The following is a 6,260-nucleotide window of genomic DNA, read 5'->3' as shown; positions in this document are numbered from 1 at the left end:
TGGTTAAGCTGCTATGCATCATATTTGAAAAGTTGTGGCAGTCCATTGAAGTTCTCACTGACTGGAAATGGGGAAACTGAACCCCCAGTTTTAAAAAGTGAAAAAAGAAAAACCTGGGAAACTCACAGGCTGGTCAGTCTTACCTTGCTTGTTTCCTAGCAAGATCACAAAGCTGATCCTCCTAGAACCTATGCTAAGGCACTTGGAAATTTAAGAGTTGTTTGTTGAGAGATGATTGGGACTCTACTAAGCGTAAAATGTACCTAAGAAATTTGATGGCCTTCTCTGACAGGGTTTCAGCATTGATCAGAAAGGGAAGAGCAGCTGACAGCATGTACCTGCACTTCTGCAAAGCATTTGACACTGTCCCACATGACATCCTTTCTCAGAACTGGAGAGAGGTGGATTTGATAGCTGGACCATTCAGTGGGTAAGGAATTGGCTGGATGATGAACTGTTGAGGAATTGTGGTCAAGAGCCTAATGTCCAAGTAGAGCCCATTGATGAGTGATGCTCCTCAGGGGTTGGTATCAGGTCTGGCTTTAGCACCTTGGTTGGGAGTGTGGACAGTGGGATTGATTGCACCTTTATCAGGTTTGCTGACCACAGCAAGCTGTGGTTGACAGGCTGGAGGAAAGGGAGGCCACCCTGAGGGATTTTGGGAGGCTTCAGAGCTAGGTCTGTGCAAACCCCATGAACTTCAACAAGGCCAAGTACAAGGTGCTGCACCTGAGACAGGGCAATCCCAAGGATAAATTGGGTGAGGAACATATTGAGAGCAGCCCTGAGGAGAAGACCTTGGGGATGTCGGTGGATGAGAAGCTCAGCATGATGCAGCAATGTGCTCTTGAAGCCCAGAAAGCCAAACGTATCCTGGGCTGAATCAAAAGAAGAGTGACCACAAGTCGAGACCACAAGTCATCCTCTGCCCTGCTCTAGTGAAACCCCACCTGAGTGATGAGTCCGGTTCTGGTCCCAAACATAAGAAAGGGGTGGATGCATTAGGGTGAGTCCAGAAGAGATCCATGAGGCTAATGTGAGGGCTGAAGCACCCCTCCTGTGAGGAGAGTGTGTTGGGGCTGTTCAGCCTGGAGAAAAGAAGCTCTGAGGAAATCTTTTAGCAGCCTTTCAGTACCTGAAGGGGGCCTACAAGAAAGAAGGAGAGGGACTTTTTCCAAGGGCATGTAGTGAAAAGAAAAAGTCTTTAAATTGAAAGAGAGGAGGTATACTTTAGGTATTAGGAAGAATCTTTTTACTTTGAGTGGTGAGACATAGAAACAGGTTGTATGGAGAAGTCATGAATGCCCCATTCCTGGAAGTGTTCATGGCCAGGTCAGATGAGGCTTTGAGCAGCCTGATCTGGTGGAAAGTGTCTCTGCCCATGGCAGGGGGGTTGAACTAGAGGATATTTAATTATTTCAACTCAAACCATTCTATGATTCTGTAAATCTTTTTTCATCAGGGAAGAGAATGAGAGGTTTCATGGCTATGTGAAGAGTTATTTCATAAACCTTCTTATCTGTTTGCCGAGGTATAGCTTTCCCACAAATGACTTCACAAAAAAAAAAAAAAAAAGAGAAAAGAAAAAAAAGAGAAAAATACAGCCTGAATATCTGAGCAAGTCAAACAATGACCCTTGCAAATGCTGTCAAAGCAAATGTGTGCTTTTAGTCGAATTAATGTTTGTGAATTCTCCTTGCAGTATTTTCCCAGTACTAGCCAAGAAAGACATTGTTAAATGTAAATTGTAGTGACAGTAATTTTTAAAAATTTGAAATAGGCCTTGCTACTCAGAAGGCAGGATAAGTGCATTTGTCACACAGTATTATGATGAAAAATGCAGTGAGCTGCTGCCTTTCACTGAGTTTGGATTGGGATCCACATGCTGTATAATGTAGCAGAAAAACACCACACTTTTGGCAAAATATGATGGAAATCTTGAACACATAAAATTGGTGAAAGTGCTTTTTAGAAGTGGAAATAGCCAAGCTTTAAAAATGCTATTTACTTGGAAAAGTTTCATACAATAGATCAAAATAAGTGATAAATAGTTTTTCTCAGTATGCCTGGTAAGATCTCCTGCCAAAACCCATAGCTCTAAGGTTCAAATTGTGAGCTGTCCCCATATTGCAGCAGCACTGTTTCACACAAGAAAGCTGTCCTTTGAAACTTATATAAAACCAACTGCATGGCCTGATGATTCCAAGTAGCAAATCACCACTCATCACTGCTGAACTGAACTAACAGGCTGTTTGCAAACTCCCTGAATCTTCTGCATTTCACTTCACTGCTGGAGTGGGCTGTGGCAAGCCTGAGGGTAGTTTACCACTTCCTGCCACCATATGCAACCAAGGTGCTTTCAGATGTGAAGATCACAAGATCACTGCTGGGTCCTGCAATCTTATCCTTGTTACCTCCTCTTGCCTCCACCGGCCTCATCTGGCAGGTGAACAGTCAATGCATAAAGTCAGCATATGTGAGCTTTAAAAACAAATTTGAGTCCCTAAGTTCCCTTTGTTTCTCTAAGTTCAGAAAATAAAGCTTTAGTAAGCAAGATTTCTGTGAGAGCATGGGATATAAATAACTTGACAAATGTCCTTCAGACATTTGGATTCATCTTGCCTATCTCTAGCAATTTAAAAGATATTGAGGCTAAACAGATGATGTGTCTCTCCTTTGCTAGTGGAGGATAATCCATCCAACTACTTTAGGATGCACTGAGGACTTGTCTGCTGGAGGCAACTGGCTTTCTTCACTGACTTTCAAGTGGAGCTAAATGAATAGATTAGATTACACTCCTGACTTTTTAGACTGCTAAAACAACCTGAGATGAATGTCACCCCAAATTATTTGCCTTAGAATGGCTGTGATAAAGCAGCTGCACCTGATGCATTAACAAGTAGCCATGTTTTTTCTCTCTTGGCTGAAGAAATCATCACTTACTACTTTTTCCTAAGCAAGCAGCGAGGTTCGTGATGTACTGAAATGTCAATAAAAAGGTGCCCTTAAGTCTCAAGGACTGGCCTTTTGTTGGTGTTTTTGGGTACTGTGCTGAATCTTTGAGTTGTTAGGGGCATGACATTGTCCAGCAGCTGAATATGGGACACCCACCTTACCTTATCTGCATCATGCTGAAGTATCAATTCTGTTGTTGTGAGGAGACCAACATCCAGTCCACTTGTACATGAATGGGACAAGGGATTACCTGCAGCATCAGGTCATTCTTTTCCTTTCATGATATATCAAGTGTCTGGGCAATAAAGGCACTGCCCTGCCCAAGGAAGCTAGGGAAATGCTGACCCTGCATTTGGGAATTCTCTCTGTATTTATGTATACATAAACAGTTCTTTATATGCTCTGTGACCTTCCATTTCTTGAGGCCTTTGTTGTTAGAGGAAATAGCATCTCTGGCAGAGTGGTAGGAAAATGCTACAACCCTTCAGGTGAAGTACCTTCAGGTGACAAGTTGTGTATGATAATTTATGGAACACAGTCCTTGTAATATTTTATGCTTCTCAAATGTTCCAGATGATTATAGTCTCTAGATCTGCAGTTAAATTATTATCCTGATCAGAAATTTAATTGCTCTCACTTGTCTTGTTCTGTATGTGCTTTTGGCAGAGTGACTTCACTTTCTATCACTGTTTCTCCATCCAATGAGTGACACAAAATGTGTTTTTAAAATCAGAAGAAAAAATATTAATGGGACTCTGTTGCCTGATAAAATGCTTTGTTGCTCTTTTCTGATCTGATGGTAGAACAAGGTGCCTTTTAAATATTTAACAACGTTCTTAGAACAAATTGTGAATTTTGAAGCTGCAGTTTTATACCTGAGTTGAAAGTAGGTCTGATTGGTGTTCATAACCCAGATGTCTTTTGATATTTTCCTTCCTTTTGCATTTCTGCACAGATTTATATTTTGTAACAAGCTCATTGAAGGCAAGAGAGATAACAGGTTTTCCAACATAGAGGAATGAATGTTGCTTTACCAAGAACTTTATTTCCCATACAATTAATTGTCATAGCCAAACAGGAGTCAAATTCAACACTAGACAGTTATGATCTAAGCTTGCTGAATCAGAGGGAAAAAAAACCCCTCCACCAAAAGAGCAATATCCAAATAAAACAGAGAAACCAAAATGTTTGAACTTTTATTATCACCAGGTTTTGGAACTGCTGTGAAATCTAGATTTCCTCTTTCAGTAAGTTAGAAACTGCTTTAAGTGGTAAGATTACATGTATGAAAACTTCTGCTCATTGTGCTAGAATGATGCTGATGTTAATTTATGGTTTGAAAAGCCTGTGCAGTTTTGTTTCTGAGGCAGATGAACCATATGTTTTGCAATAAATACTTTTAATTCAAGTAGTGAGAATGATTGTAACTGTTTGGTTTTGTTGCTGTTATTTACACCAACATATGACAGAAAGCAAGTGAAAGGAAGACAGGACATATTGTAGAGTCTATTAAAAAAACAACAGTGTGGAATGCTGAGAGGAATTTTTAGACATGAGGGCCTTAAAACAGCAGGGTGAACTGATTAAGTATAGATGAAGTAAAGCTATGAACAAAGATATATTTAAAGATATCTATAATAGGTATTATTATATCTAATATGTAGAAGTATTTTTGGCTGTATATGTAGCTCATGGGTTTAAAGGAGCTAGTTATCATTCTCCTGCAAAAGGAGTTTTAAAAATAAGCCTTCAAATTTGGTTTTCCAAATGCCATTTTTTCTGCATAGCTAAGGAAGGAACTAAGCTGTAAGTCCAAATGTAGAAATATTCTTGCTGTCTCCTTTGAAAACTTTGTAGAATATTTTTCCTTAGGCAAACGAATACTTTGATTGCCTTTAAACCATGCAGAGACACCCCTGCTTACCTAGCTTTGAATGAGCCGGGTCAAATAATAGAAATGTTGCTGTGTCAGCTCAGTGTCCTGAGTGGGAACAAATCCTCTGGCTTTTTTGCAGAGCTGGTTAACCCCATACTCCCCGAGCTGTACCATGCCTGGCACCCAGCCTGGGGTTCTCAAAGTACACTGGGCACATCTACTGTGTTACATTGCACAGAATCTTGAAATAGAAGTTCTGGTACAGATCACAAGTTAAGTGTTGGGAATATTTGTGTAAAAGTAATGCTTTTAATTTTTCCTCAAAAAAGTTATTATCCACAAGTGGGAATTACATCTATTCTTTTTTTCCTTCATAATCATCTGCATGACCACTAGTTGTGCTGCCAGAGACAAGCATGCTGTAAAGTAATTTAAAATTAATAAAAGTCACACAACTCGGAAGACACTAAAAGTTCCCAAATATCTTAATTTTCCAGAGCAGTGTTTGACCCTGGAATATTTTTTTCTGTAATGTGTTTTAACATTAATTCACTCTGATCCAATTAAAATATTTCTAGCCTGGTGATAGATTTTTACCACTGCTTACAGTTTACCTGGATATAATAATTGCTTCTGTTTTCACAACTTCAGTGATGCCTTCTTCCTATACAGATTTCCCCGTTTTTCCTAGGAAAGCAATAACTGGCACAGAGATAGACTCAGATTTTGTTCTTTGCAATGCAGCCCATACTAGAGTAACTTGACCAGTCCAGATGCTCTTGCCTTCACTTGCATTCTGGAATTACTTTCTGCCACTTTCTGATGACTAAATTGGCTTTTCACAAGGTATTGCTTCTCCTTTGTGCCAGAGAGATCTGTTGCTGTCAGCATGAATTTTCTCCAGCTCTTTCACCTGTTGGTACTTCTCTGCTCAGTCTTCTGACTTCAGTTTTAAATTCTCTGTGCACCTTCTTTTTTTCTCTGGAAAATCTTCTTTCATGTCTGTTCACGCTCAGCCTGTCTTCTCCCTTTGCCTATCATTGTTTCCTTAGATTTACTTTAAATTTCCCATCCTTTCTTCCTTTTCTCAAAGCTCTTTTCCCTTTTCCACAATGATAACGTAGACAGATAACACGATGTCACTTGGTGCACATCCTTTCTAATCCCTTCCCTGACTGCACAATGCAGAGCTTCTGAATGGCTTTCTAAGTTTTATTTTATTAAGGTAGATTTTCCTAATTTAATATGAACACTGGAAAAGTCTCCCTATCAATGGGGACTTCAATCAGGGATTGACTCATATACTTGATTCATATATTTTCTTTCTAAACTCGTAAGATGGGAGTTCAGTTTCTGCCTGATGAAGCCCTTCTACTGAGTTTGGAATTTTCAGAGGTTTTGATTGAAAGCCTAAACTTGGACAAGCAAT

The sequence above is a fragment of the Molothrus ater genome, chromosome 2 (genome assembly GCF_012460135.2).
Source record: "Molothrus ater isolate BHLD 08-10-18 breed brown headed cowbird chromosome 2, BPBGC_Mater_1.1, whole genome shotgun sequence".
Classification (NCBI taxonomy): domain Eukaryota; kingdom Metazoa; phylum Chordata; class Aves; order Passeriformes; family Icteridae; genus Molothrus; species Molothrus ater.
This window is presented reverse-complemented; position numbering follows the sequence as displayed.